This window comes from Aegilops tauschii, chromosome 6 (genome assembly GCF_002575655.3).
Source record: "Aegilops tauschii subsp. strangulata cultivar AL8/78 chromosome 6, Aet v6.0, whole genome shotgun sequence".
Lineage (NCBI taxonomy): Eukaryota > Viridiplantae > Streptophyta > Magnoliopsida > Poales > Poaceae > Aegilops > Aegilops tauschii.
The window spans coordinates 428,295,822-428,312,276 of record NC_053040.3 but is presented as its reverse complement, the minus strand read 5'-3'; positions in this window follow the sequence as shown (position 1 = coordinate 428,312,276).

Sequence of the window (16,455 nt, the reverse complement as noted above, 5' to 3'; positions counted from 1 at the left end):
TGATGCACAGAGACTAGACTGTTTGAGGTATGGTCGCTACAACTTTTCGAGTGGCATTTCCTCTATAATAGTAGGTGATGTTGGACCAGCCGACGAACCCTAGCTACTATACATGGGGAGCTGGGGAGTAGTCGCATAGAAGAAAACCCGCATGCAGCAACCTGGGGAGCTGGACCAGTACAACGAAGTTATACCTCAGGTGGGCGAGATGTTGCTTGGGCGGGCGGGCGGGATCTGCCCACACGACGGCAATGAACAAGGGCGAGGAGGGCCTTCGTCCGCGCCAGCGCCGGCTCCGAGAGGACGGTGCGCATCGGCTTCCTCCATTGCCGACGGCGACAACGTCAACGCTGCACCTCCTCACCTCCCGCAGTGAACGGGATTCGGCCGGATCTGTGACCACCGGTGAGGAGAGAGATAGTGTGGACACTGTCATCTTGTTTTGATATGGAGAGGGTGAGAGAGCGAGATGCGAGAAACTCTATCAAACAAGAGGCTATAATGGAGTAAAACAATCTCTCCATAGCAGTGGTTTTAAATAGAATATGCGCGTTCCTGAAAAAAAGAAACGAAAACTGGCAGACAATTTTTTAACGTGCCAAGAAAGAAAACTCGATCAAAAACACGCCCCCGCTTCGAGGTCGCGAGAGTCGTCGCGCACACACACATAGACATAGACATGCATATCCGTGTTTACGTAAAATTCCATTTCCATCTGCATCTCCAATCATATTTGTCCAACTGGCACATTATTTACGATGTTAATTATATACGCGGCAATATTAACGTACATCATCTCTTGTTTGCGGGCGTCCGGACCGCTGCCACGGCCGCTCCTGACCAACCCGAACCCTCTTCATCACCCGCGCGTGCTTCCCGCCCAAAACGGTCAGCACCGCATTCATGCCCGGCCAGAGCGGACGCGACCTCTCACTGGCGCCGGCATTGAAGCGGCGCGCCGGCCGAGAGAGCGTCGCCCGCGCCGCTTCTTGGTGCACGCGGCTGCTCCGCGTTCAAAGGTCGCAATAGCCAGCCACAACATGCATGTAAAAAGTTCTTGGGAGTCCGTGCTATAGCTAGCTGTCCTCCCCAACTCGTTAATCTCTTCCAGTAGTACTAGTACTCCATGGCGCGATCCATCGACAAGCAGGCGGGAAAGTTATCGTATACTCGGTTTGCGGTGAGTGGCATGCCAAGCGACCGTGTGGGGTCAAGCCGTGGAGGAGGGTGAGACACGAACGCGATAGACGTGATTTAAACGTTGGTTTTCTCGATGGCGCGATCCAACGAAACGAAACATTGGTTTCTCTCCATTTCCATTTTTTCTCCGGAAAAACGGAAACTTTCCACTCCATTTTAATTCCTACTCCAAGGTTGCCCCGTTACAACATTCCATCAAATACAAAGGAAAACTAACACGCATGCTGATGCATCTCAATGATTCACAGATCATAGCCAATATTTACTTCACAACTAAAGACAAAAGTTGTGAGAGCGTGTACGAAAGAAAAACTACTGATGGGGTCACTACGACTTAAACCCTAAACCCTAAACAGGATTTATTTTCCTGGCCAGGTAGAACCTGTCGAAGGAAAGACGGCTGGCAACCTCGGATCATACGACGCTTTTGTGCAGTTCCACTAAAATCGAGGTGAGCATCCCTGATGGCAAAGATATTGAAGAAGTGTGATTAGAATAATAGTACTGGCACTACCGCACTAGTTCATGAGACATAAACTCATCACAAGTAGAAGTCGGTAGAAGTAAAGAAAGATCGACATGGAGATGGAGCTACGTGGGGAGCTGCGGCAGTGGAGCAAGCCGGCTCCAAAAGGAAGATGGACTACCTGAGACGTCGGGCTGTAGCTAGAAGGGCGGTTGGGACGCGGCATCAGGCCCATACCGCGGTGACCCCCGATTGGGACGCACCGACTGTGGATTTTCTCCCTCGCCGATGTCGACCGCGTCTACGCAGAAGATTGTTCCCTTCCCCCAGCTGCGGGATCAGGACGGATATGTGACCAGCGGTGTGCCCACCGTCGTTCTATGTTTGTGAAGAGAGCAACCCAAGCAAGCAGGCTTGTAGCTTAGGCTCCTGCTAGTGTATATATAGTGGTTTTCTTTTTCTCTCCATATCAACCATTTTATATTGCGTACGTGTCATTGAAGAGTGAAATGATGGTTGCTTCTTCCGACTAACTTACTGTGTGATTTGACTGCTCCTTTAGTGGCCCCTACATGTACTCCCCCTACGTGTATGCAACAGTCACACGTACACATGGACGGAAAAACACGCGCGACGCCCTAAGCATGCATGTCCGAGCACACGACGGAACACACACGGTCACGCTCAAGTGGTCAACCTACACGTGCATGCACACACATACTCAGCCAGGGTGAGCTAGTGACCTTATAAACACCGGAAAATGTATATATTGAGTGCAATGAGCGTATTATGAAGTCCACTAACCGTATTTTTACAAATATACAGTGACAGACAGTGTATTTATCTCGTTTGAAATTAAGCCATATTAACCGGAGAGGAGGCAGTATGGACTAGCATTACTTTGCTGTGTCCCGTCAACTTGCCGAACGAGGAGAAGCTTGCAGGACGGGAGAAGCTTGCGCGCGGTGGCTCGCAGGACAAGGAGAAACTTTTGACTAATGCAAGCTGTCCTTCACTCAGGCGGTGGACGTGCAACAGTTAATTCGGTGTCAGATTGCCAGAAGCATACACTATACTAGTACTATTATCGTTGCACTTCCCGAAGAGGCGAACAGCCAAGCGCAAAGTTTACTACTAGTACTACTACTATAGTCTATAGAGGTACTATACTAGTACTAGGAACCGGATGGAGGAGCGTATGCACTCTTATTATATCTTTAAAATGTGATAAAGCAATCTTCAACACATTTGGTTCTCTTCGAGGGTTCTCGCATGTGATAATGGAAGTTGATTGCATGGAACACTCGCCACAATTCTCGCTTAATTCTGGCTCATATCCTATTACAAATAGGAGCGCTCCGTAATATTTCCTCTCTTTTTTGTTATTCAGCATGTAAACAGGTCAGCAAACCTTGCGACGCATCTTTGTGCGAACCGTGCTTGCTGCACTTTGAATGTGGCCGAGAGCTGGCTTGATGAAACACCTCGCTTCCTACTTCTTTTTCTGCGGGGTACCTCGCTTCCTAGTGACCAGTGTCTTGGCTGATCGTCCTAAGAATGCTTATATATGAATAAAGCTCTCTCATTTACCCGTAAAAAAGATTAAGCCATATTAACCGGAAAGGAGGGAGTATGGACTAGCACTACTTATTGGTGTGTCCCGTCAACTCGCAGAACGAGGAGAAGCTTGCAGGACAAGGAGAAACTCGCTTACGCCTTTTGACTAATGCAACGTACCCTCGCCCAGGTGGTGGACATGCATCAGTTCATTCGGTGTCACATTGCCAGAGGCATACACTGTAGTACCGAACATGCGGAGTACCATCATTGTTCGACTTCACGAAGAGGCGACGAGCCAAGCGCAAGGTTTAGTAGTACGAGTAGTACTACTACTAGAACCGCATGGTGGAGCCTCTGACCTCTGTACTCTTATTTTTCTTAATCTTTGATAAAGTACACATTTATTCCGGAGAAGGGCGGAAAACGGCAGCCCAACATGTAATGATGATATCGATCAACCATGCTCGAATATATCTTGGCCTCCGTGCGAGCCCGTCTATGTGTTCTCGCTCCTCGTCTCTCTCAAGGAACGGCGGGTTGTCCATTTTGCCATCAATTGACATCGGTTTGCTCACACTCCGGTCCCACATGTCGGTGATATGCCAATAGGAGGTGTGTTGACCAACTGGCCATACGCGTACTTGGTTTTGCACCTTCATACTACTCCTCCCTCTGTCACAGTTTACAAGGCGCGCTTCATTATGATGCATTTCTCTCAATGCATTTCGACCACCAGAGAGACTTTAGACGCGTCTGGTTTAATGCTCAATTAATTAGGGCGTGGTAACCGCAATTTTCTCTCGATGTAGTACTACGGAGTGGAGTAAGTGCATGCATGTGTCTACCCGGGGTGGAAGCACTTCATGCATGTGTGTACGCATTATTTCCTCTAGTAATAGATGTCGTGCTATAACTACCAATGCTATTTTCAGGTCGATCGCTAGTCGCCTTTGTCCCAGAGATTTTCTCTTTTTCTGAAGCGCGCTCTATAAACAGTGACGGATGGAGTACTATGAGCGGATTCAAAGAAGAGCGTATTGATGGTTGCTTCTTCCGAGCAACTTACAGTGGGAAAGGTGGGGCTTCTGTTTTAATTGCTCATTACTCACTATTAAAGCGGCGCAACGACCGGTCACAGTCTCCCATGCGGCTGTGCACTACCCCCTCGGTTCTTAAATATACTCCGGGGTATTTGTCTTTCTAGAGATTTCAACGAGTGACTACTCAAATATTTGTCTTTTTAGAGATTCAAATGGACTACTACATACGGATGTATATAGACATATTTAAGAGTGTAGATTCACTCATTTTGCTCCGTATGTAGTCACTTGTTGAAATCTCTAGAAAGACAAATATTTAGGAACGGAGGGAGTACACATACGAAGCAAAATGAGTGAATCTACACTCTAAAATATGCCCATTTGAAATTTGTAAAAAAGGCAAATATTTAGGAACGAAGGAGTATAATTTTGTGCATGGCACATGGACCCGGATGCCGAAGAGGATTCTGGCAATGCTATCAAGCTTCCAGCATTTGTTTTCATAATTGACGTACTATGCAAATAATTTTCCAGCGACATGAAATTGTACAATGGTGTGAGCTTTCAGCTTTTGTTTCGTGTGTCTTGCCATCGATGCTCTTTCAGAAACAATAAAAAACTAACTTCCTTGCTAATCAGAGCTAATATTTACATCACAACTGAAGACAAAGTTGTGAGAAGGTGTTAAATTAAAATTGATCCATGCTTTCATTGGCAGCAACGTCCCCCCAGCTCTGTCTAAATCAACAAGGCATGTTGGCAAAAAAGTAGCTGTCTGCAGCATGCAACATTCCGATCATTCTGTGCAGTTCCACTAAAGTAGAGCTGAGCGTCCCTGTTCCAAAGATATTAAGTGTGATTACAATAATAGAGGACTGCTGATGAAACAATGAACACACAAATAGAAGCCGGTCACCTTTGCAGTCTCTCTTAAGACTAACTAGTTGGAGAATATTAGGCTCGGAGTTGGATGAGGAGGATAGAGCAAAACCAATCTCCCTTTGTGCAGTCGCAATGAAATGTAGAGACGTTGCCCGTGTGACATTTTGGCAGAACTGCACAAAACACTCTTAAGAAAAAAGTGATTTGTGTAGTTCACCAAAAGGTCGCAATTGCAACGAGGTGAAATGGATAGCCATGTTTGCAAAAAAGAGGTAGAAAGGAAACAATTACTGGCCTATAACAGTTGATGACACGTGCGACGACAAAAAAGAAGCATATTCCTTATCCTAAGGGAAGATAACAACACGGTTGTGTTTGTCTAAAACGGTGTGAGGATGAGATTGCAATATGGAAAGTACGCCGGACCAGCTACGTTTTGGGCAAAGAACTATGGAAGATCCACATGCAGCGACGTGGGAAGACGGGCAGTGGAGCAAGGCCGGAGGGGATACCTGGAGGTCGTCGGGATGTAACTAGGTGAGCGGCGGCGGGCGGAATCTGCCCATACTGCGGCAACGAGCAGGTGGCGTAGGCCCTACCACGCCGGAGCTTGTTCAAAGAGAACGGCGTGTACCGCAGATCGGGACGTGCTGCCTCGGCGCCGTCGAACGGAGAAACGATGCACGTCCTCCCTTTCCGCCGGCGGATGGGATGCGGCCGGATTAGTGACCAACGGTGAGAGAGAGAGAGAGGCCACCGCAGCCTTGTGTGAGATACTCTGAAGAGAGACAAACCAGGCAGGCAGGCTCCATTGTATATAGTGGAGCGAACTACCTTTTTCTCCATAAAAATGGTTTTATATTCTGTGTACGTGCCATTGAGCGATATAACTTTATTTATAAATAACGCGCCAACGCATCAAGTCGAACTTTGTTTCGTGCACGCGTGGTACACGACCTCCGTAGGTAAACAACCGCTACACGCGTTCAAATTAGCACGTGGGCTGCCATTTCGTACAGAAATGAGCTCCACCGTGTACCCGCACGGGTGTGGCTGGGCAGGAAGCGTGAGTACGTGCACGGTGCACCTATTCTCTTCTTGTATACGTACACCACCTATGTGGGGTTGTGTGAGAGAGATACAAACGTAGAGAGATATAGTGTGTGGGTTCGTGAGAGTTTTTTCTTGGGGGGGGGTCCATCAAAAAATGTAACATATGCGATGTGTGTGAAATAGAGTCCTAGATATATCATATATATAGAGGGGGCGATCCACGAGAAGAGAGTGGAGGTATCATCGGCTTGAGGTGTCCATAGAATCGAAGAGAGGGATGATGTGTGTGTGCGCGCGCACGCGATCGATAAAGAGTGCCATCGAATTTGTGTGTGCCCACGTCAAAGATATAGAGTGGCTGGCCTACTGGAACGTGAGAGGGGACAGGTGCAGTTTGTCTTTGTGGCATGGATACCTACCTACAGCGCTCGACTATCGGTGTGTGGTGGGGGGGAGGGAGGCCTAATTAACTATAAAGGTACAATGGCTGGTATATGTGTGGAGGAGAGAGGCCTACCTCATGTATTAAGGGAGATCGATCTACCTCATGTATTAAGGGAGATCGATCGATATTCATGCATATATGTAGGAGAGGAATAAGGTTGGGAGAGAGACAAAGCTAGAGTTTTGGAGGGGGAGGCAGTGGAGTTGCTTCTAACAAATGGTGGGATAGGCTTGCTAGACAACCGGAGGGCACGCCTGCAATATCAATAAGAGAGGGGATGGCTGCCTGTCTATGCACGTGTGTGAGAGAGACGGGTCAGGAGGCATGCACGAATGATGAGGGGGGCGATATGGATGTGGTAGCCAAACATAACAACATAGGAAGATCAATCGTCCTTTGTCAGAGAAAGAAGAGACATAACTTGTGAGGTACGTCGATCGATGGGGGGGAATAGTTAAAGTTGACCTAGGTATATGTTGGGAGATCGATCGGTATACATGCATGTGTGTGTTAGAAGCAAATGAGGCACGGGGAGAAGGATAGAGAGAGAGAGAGGGATGCATCTCGGAGGTGGTGCGAGAGTCATACTATATCAAGGGGGAGAAGTGTGCGAGTACGAGATTGATGAAAAGAGTGGTGGGAGTGAGGCATGGACGGTGATAAGAGAAGAGGGGAAGCCTGTGTTTTGTGATAGGCACACCTGGCTAGAGAGGCATATCGATCGATGTGTGCCGTAAAGAAGGGGCTGGGGGGCTACACACACCGTGGGTGAACGACCTAAAGTGAAAAGACGAATTTGCGCGATGGAGCTAGAGAATGCGGAGGGAGGGTTAGAGGGATGCGAGCATCTACATGCACGAGAGAAAGTTAGCGCTAGCTAGCTACAAAGATAAGAGGATTGTGTGGGTGTAAAAGACGAATAGAGATCATGCTTCATTATAAAAAGAGAATTCAGATATTTGAAGAATTTATCATAGTGTTTTAAACCGACGTCTGAGTATGTGTGAATATATATAACGGTGATACACATGGTGTGGTTATGAACATGTTATACTACATATAATATATTTTATCTCTACTCTTATAAAAAACGGAGTTGTTGATGATGGTGCCATCCTGCAATATAGGCCGTCCGATTTATATCTGACGGATAAGAAGGAAACTATGGCAATTTTGAAAAAATATACCCACACCCCTCTCCATATTTGCAAATTAGGCCTACCCTTGATCATGTTGATGTTCTGTGGAACGCATGGGCATGGTTTAAATTATAAACACGGTGTACACGTATGGAACATGGTTTAGATTATGAATATATAGTTAGTACATCAAATGTACTATTATTTGGAATCAACATCAAGTGTATTCAAAAAATAGAATTCGAGTTCATGTAGTACACATAGTTCATATCTATCTCTATAGTAATCATGTGGTGTGTTATTAAGGTAATACACGAATCATCGTTGAAGTTGGCAACAATCATGATTGTAGATTTGTTATTGAAATAGTGAAACGAATTCACATTCAGTTTGAATTGCAGCGGTAGTATAGACATTTGGAATGCACTAAAATGTTGGTATGAGTAGGTTACAAGCATTATATAGCAAACGAAAAAAATTAATTGGACATAACATGGATTCATACTACTGAATAGCATTTAATTGCACTAAATTGTTGGTATGAGTAGCTTTAAATAGCATTTTTATAGTAAAACGGGGCAAGACTCTCTCTTTGTGTGGTGTGAATAGTTTTATTTTTTTTCATTTTCTTTTTGGTTGAGGGAAGTGCGAATTGATTTGGTACGTACAAGTACAATATTACACGTTTGGCTTGTCCCTAAAATTCAACCCGCGCCTTGTTATATCCCGAAAATTCAGATATCGTGCTCCCAAAACTAGCGACTTCACAACCCGCGCCTTGCTATCCCGAAATTACAACGCGCGCGAAAACTCCCTCCAGCTGCCAAATCCTGACACGCGAAATCCCCCTTCTAACCCTGAGCCGAAAGGGCCGCTAGTTCAAATCGGTGCGGGGTACTTTTGTAACACACCCTATATTTTGGACAAGCGCGTCCCTAAGTCATGGTTCGCCCCCTCCCATCGCCTCCTTTTTGCCATTCGAAATCCCAGGCCGCCATAACCTCTCCGCTCTAGCCGCGAAACCCCACCCTCCTCTGTCCGCCACCTCACCGCTGCCTAGCCAGGGCCTCTTCCCCGACGACGTCATCCACTGCAACAGCTCGACGTCCCTCGTCCACCTCCCCGGATGAGGATCCGTCTTCCATCTTGTCGTCCCGCCAGTTCAGCCACCCCGTCCGCCACCTCCAAGGAGCTGCTCCGACGATCGCCTCGTCTATCGCAGTTGCTCCATCCCCACAGCGCCGCCTTAACCTGCTCCACCGGAACCGCAGCATCCTCATCGACTCCTCGGACGAAGCCGAGGCCTACTCGTTGCCACCAAAGAGGTTGTACACTCATCGCATTGCACCTTCTCCTTAGCTCGACCTCCCGGCGCCGACGGTGCTCCATCCCGCACCCCCATGGAGCGGCTACCTTGAAGCCGGTGTCGCGGGCGACATCTCCACGGCGGCTCTCCCCCAGAACGAGGCCCCTTCGGCGGCGGCGTCCATACCAGCCGGATCTGTTGCTGCTCCTCCAGCTCTCACTCGCTCGCTCGCGCTGCCGCCGCTGCTGCTCCGGCTCTTGCTCGATCGTTCGCTCGCCCAGCTGCTGCTGCTCCGGCTCTCGCTCGCTTGCTCGCGCTGCTGCTGCTGCTCCAGCTCTCGCTCGATCGCTCGCTCGCTCGCCCAGCTGCTGCTGCTCCGGCTCTCGCTCGCTTGCTCGCGCTGCTGCTCCGGCTCTCGCTCGATCGCTCGCTCGCCCAGCTGCTGCTGCTCTGGCTCTTGCTCGCTCACTCGCGCTGTTGCTGCTGCTGCTCTCCCCCTCGCTCGTGCTGCTGCTCTGCTCCGATTTAGCTACACTTCGGTCAGCTGAATCAACTTTTGGGTCAGTCGATTTTCAGGGGGTGGGGGGCTCGCCGGAGTTAAGGAAGAACCACCCGCAGCGGGGACGGGGGCTCGCTGGAGAGGTACCCCACTATCTATCTTAGAGTTCAGGGTGGGGGCGGGGGGCCTATAGGGCCGGCCGGGGCAACGGCAGACCGGCGGTGGGGAGTTGTTTTGGGGCGGCGAGGCGGCGCTGGGGCCGGCGATTCGGCCGGTGGTGGATGGCGGCTCAGGGGGTGCAGGTTGAAGATGAACTGCAGGCCCTCCCTAAACTACATGTCAAGTGCCTCTCTGCTACCATTGTGTTCAGTTTCGACAGTAACATTCAGATTCCACAGTAAATTTCAGTTTCGACAATTAAGTTCAGAGTCAACAGTTTTTACCTCATCTGTTGTAGTCAGATGGTTTTTGGTGATGTAAATTTTACATCTATTTTACATTATCTATTGGAGATGCTATTAGAATCCCACTTGAGATTGACGATGTCTATCTTGTGCTGCTTCAGCCTTGACGTCTTACGGCTCACCGGGGCTGCTCCAACGACAGAACGATCCATCACAATAGAGCAGTGCCCTGGACGCCGTCTACAGATTCCTCAGATCTTCCTCCACACCTCCGATATCCACCTCTGCCTCAACTGCTTCAGCGACCAACCCAATGATGCTGAAGTCGACACGGCTACGGCAAAGAGGTTGTACACTTGTTGCATCACTTATTACTATACATTCATGTCGATCCATTAGGGCTATTTTGGTTCAGCGGAAAAACATAGCAATAGGGAATTTTCCAATGGCACTCTACTATTCAATTATTCATGCATTTTGCTGACAGGAATGAAGCAAAACATCCACCTGGACCTACTTTTCAAAATCCTATGCATGAAAACAAGACCAAGTGCATTAGTGGGAGAATAACATTCTAACTGTACACGCTTTCATATGGTTTCACTTTATTTTGGCCATGTTTCTTTGCATTCCTATGCTCTTCCAATTCCTGTAAACCAAACACTCAAGTTGACAGAAATCCTGTGTTTACAAATGCTCTGTTTACCATGTACATTCCTATCCTATTCCGGTGTTTTTCCTATCCCTGCGTTTTTAGAATCATGCAAGCCAAAAGATCCCTTACAGAATTACTTCAGTTACAGGTAGGTGTGGAAGGGAACTTTACGTGGTTTGTCCTGCTCCTGCCGCGACGTCGTCCACCTCAACTGAGCTGCTCCATCGACAGAAACATCCACCAAACCAGACATCACGACTCCTGACCGTCTTTCGCCGCCTCAGATCTCCTTCCCTGCCGCTGGCACCCACCGCAACGTCATCACCATCATCGACTCAGCAGATGAACCCGAGGAGTACACGGGTCCACAAGAGAGATCGCACTCTTTTGTTTCTGCTTATGTTATGCATTGCTTAAAATTACCTGCTACTTTATCATCATGTTCACCTCTTGGACTCCAAGTCAGGTCCAAATTAATGTTCAAACTTGAGTTCTAAATTAGTTGTGGGGCACATATCGAGGAAGCAATGAATAGTATCTCTGTCTAATATCTGGTTCACCTAGGGTATGCCTATGTTGTTCATCTTGGGTGGGAAACAAATAGTGAAGCAATCATCATTTGTCTTTTTATTAAATGAAAGCAATCATCAGCCTGCTATCATTATTTTTGGATCCATCCACTGGCTGTTACCATCACTCTAAATTTCTGCATGCTCTCCTTACATAATCTCACCATATTTTTTTCATATGCATGTCAGATATTGTACACAGTCATGCTGAACATGTAGAGAAAAAGAGAAGAGTTCTGCGCGGCAATACAATGTCATGCAGACATCGCTCCATGGTGGGTTCAATGGCAAACCCTCCCCACCCCTCTACAGATTGTAATCCAGAGGAAGATATCTGTTCTGAGGCGGATTCAGACGCCGCTGACCACTCCTATTGACCCCCCAAGGTGTTTGCTCTACCTTGGCATGATGATGTTAGTCATATCATGCATATGTTGCCTTGCAGTGCCTACTTTTGACATCATATATGTCATATGCTTAGTTTAGACATGTTCTGTAATGCCACCTATTTAGTTTCTATATCATATATGGGAATTGTGCAGTCTCATGTCTTTTAGCTAGCCATAATATACGTGAAATGTGCAATGCCATCCTGTTTAACCAGGCATCATATATTTGAATGATATCTTTGCCCATCCTTTTCTTCATTACATTTCCATTTGTCGACAATGTTTGTACATTAAACTACTCTTCCTGTGAATCAACCATTTGGGTGGGAGATTGAAAAATCTGGAGTGAAAACAAGGCCTTCAGCGCAGACAGTGCTACCTCTCGAAGCAAATCTCTTGTTGGGTCCTGATAGCTGCTCAGAGATGGATTCAGAGACAGATGACCAGTCCTATTCCCCCACCGAGGTGTATGCTCTAACTTGGCACGGTTATACTGCTCATATCATGCATATGGTGTCTTGCATTGCATAGATTAGACATCATATACACAATATTCAACACCATGTTCTTAGTTCAGACATCATATCTAATGCCCTTTGTTTAGCATATAAATCACATATGTGAATTAAATGATGCGATCCTGATTACTTAGATAACATGTAGGTGAATTATGTCATGCGATCCTGTTTAGTTATTCATCATATCTTTGAATTATGTTATGCTATGCTATCCAGTTTAGATAGACATCATATATGTGAAATTATGTCATGCTATCTGTTTTAGTTAAACAATATACATGCCAACTATTTCATGCCCTCTTTTTTCACACTATCTATTGCATCTGTCTCTCATACAATGTATGTACATTCAACTATGTTTCCTGTTTATCAGCCATTTGAATTGGAGCGGGTGATGCCAGCATCTAGCGGACTAAAAACACGGTCTACAAATAAAATAGTGCTACCTCTTGGTGGAGATAGCACCCCAGTTGTACATGCACGAGAATCATCCCTACCACACATAACCCAAACTCTCGCAGATTGTACCCCTACTGCGATGGACAGAGAACCAGCTTCACCCAATCTAACCCCAACCCCAGCAGATAGTAACCCAGTTCCTGTTGACACAGCACCATCTCCACCACAGAGCTCCCAAACAAGAGCAGTTAGTAAGGCAGCTCCAGTGGCCAAAGGGCCAGTACTACCACGGCGAACCCCAACTCCACCAGTTAGTACGCCTATTCCTGTGGAGGAAGCACAACCAGCTAGTCGTAGTTTAGCATCTATCGCATTTGATGTTGTTAAATCGTATGTGCGTATCTTCCCATCTTGGAAATATTATACTGAAGATGAAGGAAAATGCCAGTTGCAGGTGTTTGTCCAGGAGTTATGTGTAAGTAATGTTATTCATGGCAATTACTTTGCTTTGTCCCATACATCCTACCTCCATGATGGTTATAATACAGAAATTTTCCCATTTTTCTCTATAGAGAAGGACCGATTTGGAAACTCAGGATGAGGTAACCTGTGCTAATACCTCTGCTATCTTCAAGAATGCTTGGTGGCAGTATCGGAATTACCTGAAGAAAACGTACTTCACCGGCAAAGAAACTCATCAAATTCCCTTACGTTCTCCTGAGACACATTTACTGGACGATGACTGGGAATGCCTTGTTCTGTACTGGTCCCGAACCAAGAATGTGGTAAGGTCTATGAGCTCATTTTCTATTTTTAAGTACTATATTCTTGCATCTTACTGTACTCTGTTCATGTAGAACAAGTGCCTAAACCTGAAGAACAACTGTTCTAATTTAAGATTCCATTGCTATCATAGTTCAAAAAAGCGCTAGGCGTTAATTGTGCGTTTTGCCACCGCCTTGCGCTTTACGGACCAAAGTGCATGCTTATGCGCAGTTATGCACAGATTAAGCGTAGTTATGCGCAATGCGTTTCGCCAACGCCTAGAGCCTAGGCGCACTTAAGCGCTCGCTTAGGCGCGCCTTTTTTAACTATGATTGCTATCGTGCATACTGCTTTGCTCTTGTATCACTGTATTTACTCATACAAACTTATTTTTAAATTGAAGGATCCAACCGAAACTTCAATGGCACAGCAGGTATATTCACGCATGTTTCTTTAACAGGCTTGCTCTTATCAATAGCTCTGTTGATTTCAATTTCAATTGTGTATACAGTTGACTTCTCATATCATGCACATTACTAGCATCACAACATAGCCAATAGTGTTGGTGTACATGTAGACCCGTGGTACCCATCTGAAATCTTGTTGTGCCGTGTAGTTTCCCACGCTTTGTATTCTTTCACTCCTGCTTTGTCTTGAACTGATATGATTTGAACCGTGTCTCTATTTTGATTTGGCAAGACCATGCAGTGACCATAGGACATAGATATATGTTTGTTTGATGCTTTTATTATGTACTAGTACTTGGCAATAGAAGACTTGGTAGTTTAATCCTGTCCACCTTACTAATGAACTGGTTCACCGAAATGAGTTTCATATACTAGTACATGCTAAACTGTTATGTGTCTGCTTGTTTCTTCTTTTAGAATGCTGACAGGATATTGGGGAAGAGTGCCTTATTAAACAATGGTAAAGGAAGTAATGCAGATAAGGTTCAGGATAGTGACACATCCTTGTTGGTCTCCAACAAAGCTAATAAAACAGCTAAGGAAGACTATCTCGAAGACAGTGAGACAACCCCAAAGTCTTGTCTTGGTTTAGTGTTGGAGTTACTGGCCACTACCGCTTGCACAAGCTATTCAAACTCACTGTCTGAATCAGTTCGGTTTCTTGAGTCTCAACTACAAGCTGAAAGACATCGATCAGCTATGTTGCGACAAGAAGCGGAAGGACTGCGGAAGTCCCTGGAGCATTCAGATGCATACTTTCTGGTGCAACAGCAAGCGTTGGAGGATTTTAGCGCCAAACAGGACAAAGCTAATAAGCTTGCTAAGCTTATTGCCAGCATGGTGGATACCACGTTTATTGAGCTCTTATGAAGTTGTTTCAGTTATGCTCTTGTTTTGCTGCCGCGTTTATTTGCACTGGTGGCCAATTTTGACGGCCAGTGTATGTAATATGCTGCTTTGTTCCCTATATTTGCACTGGTGGCGAACTTTGATGCCCAGCGGATGTAATATGTGTAATAGCGGTAACAGGCTAGTGTTAATTGCTTGCTTGTTTATTTCCTTATTGTCTTGTTTAGTTGTTTGTTTGTAGTCACTGCAGTTCTTTTTCTGTGTTTTTCTAGTGGCCACAATAACCTATTTTTGGAAACTAGGCCAAAATAATCATGGCAACACACGGACTGTTGTAACCATGGGCCTCCTGCGGGCCATATGATCCATGGGCCATCTACGGGCCGTAGGATCCATTGGCCTTCTATACGGGCCGTAAGATCCATGGGCCTTCTACGGGCCATACGATCCATGGGTCTTTTACGGGCCGTAGGATCCATGGGCCTTCTACGGGGCGTATCATCATTTCGCCAATCATGGTCCGTACTATTCATGGACAATAACGGGTCGTTTATTGGCCGTATTTGATAACTCTATGAAAACAGCCCAACGGGATTTTTTCAACATGAAAACGGCCCAACGTATTAACGGGCCGCAAACGAGCCGACTGTAACCACGGGCTGAATTTGGCCCACAAGCAGAAAATGACAGTAACGGGCCGTAAGTAACCGAATGCTGGAAATGAGCCCAAGATTAAATGGGCCCTGAGAAGGCCGAAAGATATCATGGGCTGGAAACGGCCAACGGAATAATGGGCCGTTAATGGGTATAAAGTGATACACTATTCATTACGGGCCAGTTTTACCACGGGTCGTTAAGGGGCCGAGGGTTACTAAGGGCCTCATATGGGCCGAAAGACGTCATGGGCCATACATGGGCCGGAAGTTAAAACGGGCTGGAATTATATTGGACGGCCCGGATGACGCTACTAGGCCTAATTCGGATAGGCCGTAAACGGGCCCCGGGATAGCGGGCTGTAAATTGGCTATATGCGAACAGGCCGTTAACAGGCTTGCCGTGGGCCGACCCGCCACCTTTCGACCAAGTCAAACGGGCCGGCCTTTTCACACGAATGGGCCTCTGTTGGGCCATGCAACGTGTCGACGTATCATAGGCGCTTTGGGTCCAATGAGTGGATGACCCTGACCCTCGTGGGCACCCCGTAAGGCGGTTACTGCTCTTCTTTGGCCGCAAGAAAGCTAATTTTCGGAGAAAAATCTGGGCGAAGGTTTCAATCCAATCGGAGTTACGGATCTCCGGATATATAAGAAACGGTGAAAGGGCAGAACCCCAGAACGCAGAAACAGAGAGAGACAGAGAGACAGATCCAATCTCGGAGGGGCTCTCGCCCCTCCCATGCCATGGAGACCAAGGACCAGAGGGGAAACCCTTTTCCCATCTAGGGAGAAGGTCAAGGAAGAATAAGAAGAAGGGGGGCCCTCTCCCCCTCTCTTCCGGTGGCGCCGGAACGCCGCCGGGGCCATCATCATCACCACAATCTACACCAACACCTCTGCCATCTTCACCAACATATCCATCACCTTCCCCCATCTATCTACAGCGGTCCACCCTCCCACAACCCGTTGTACCCTCTACTTGAATATGGTGCTTTATGCTTCATATTATTATCCAATGATGTGTTGCCATCTTATGATGTCTGAGTAGATTTTCATTGTCCTATCAGCAATTGGTGAATTGCTATGATTGATTTAATTTGCTTGTGGTTATGTTGTTGTCCTTTGGTGCCCATCATATGAGCGCGCGCGTGGATCACACCATAGGGTTAGTTGTATGTTGATAGGACTATGTAT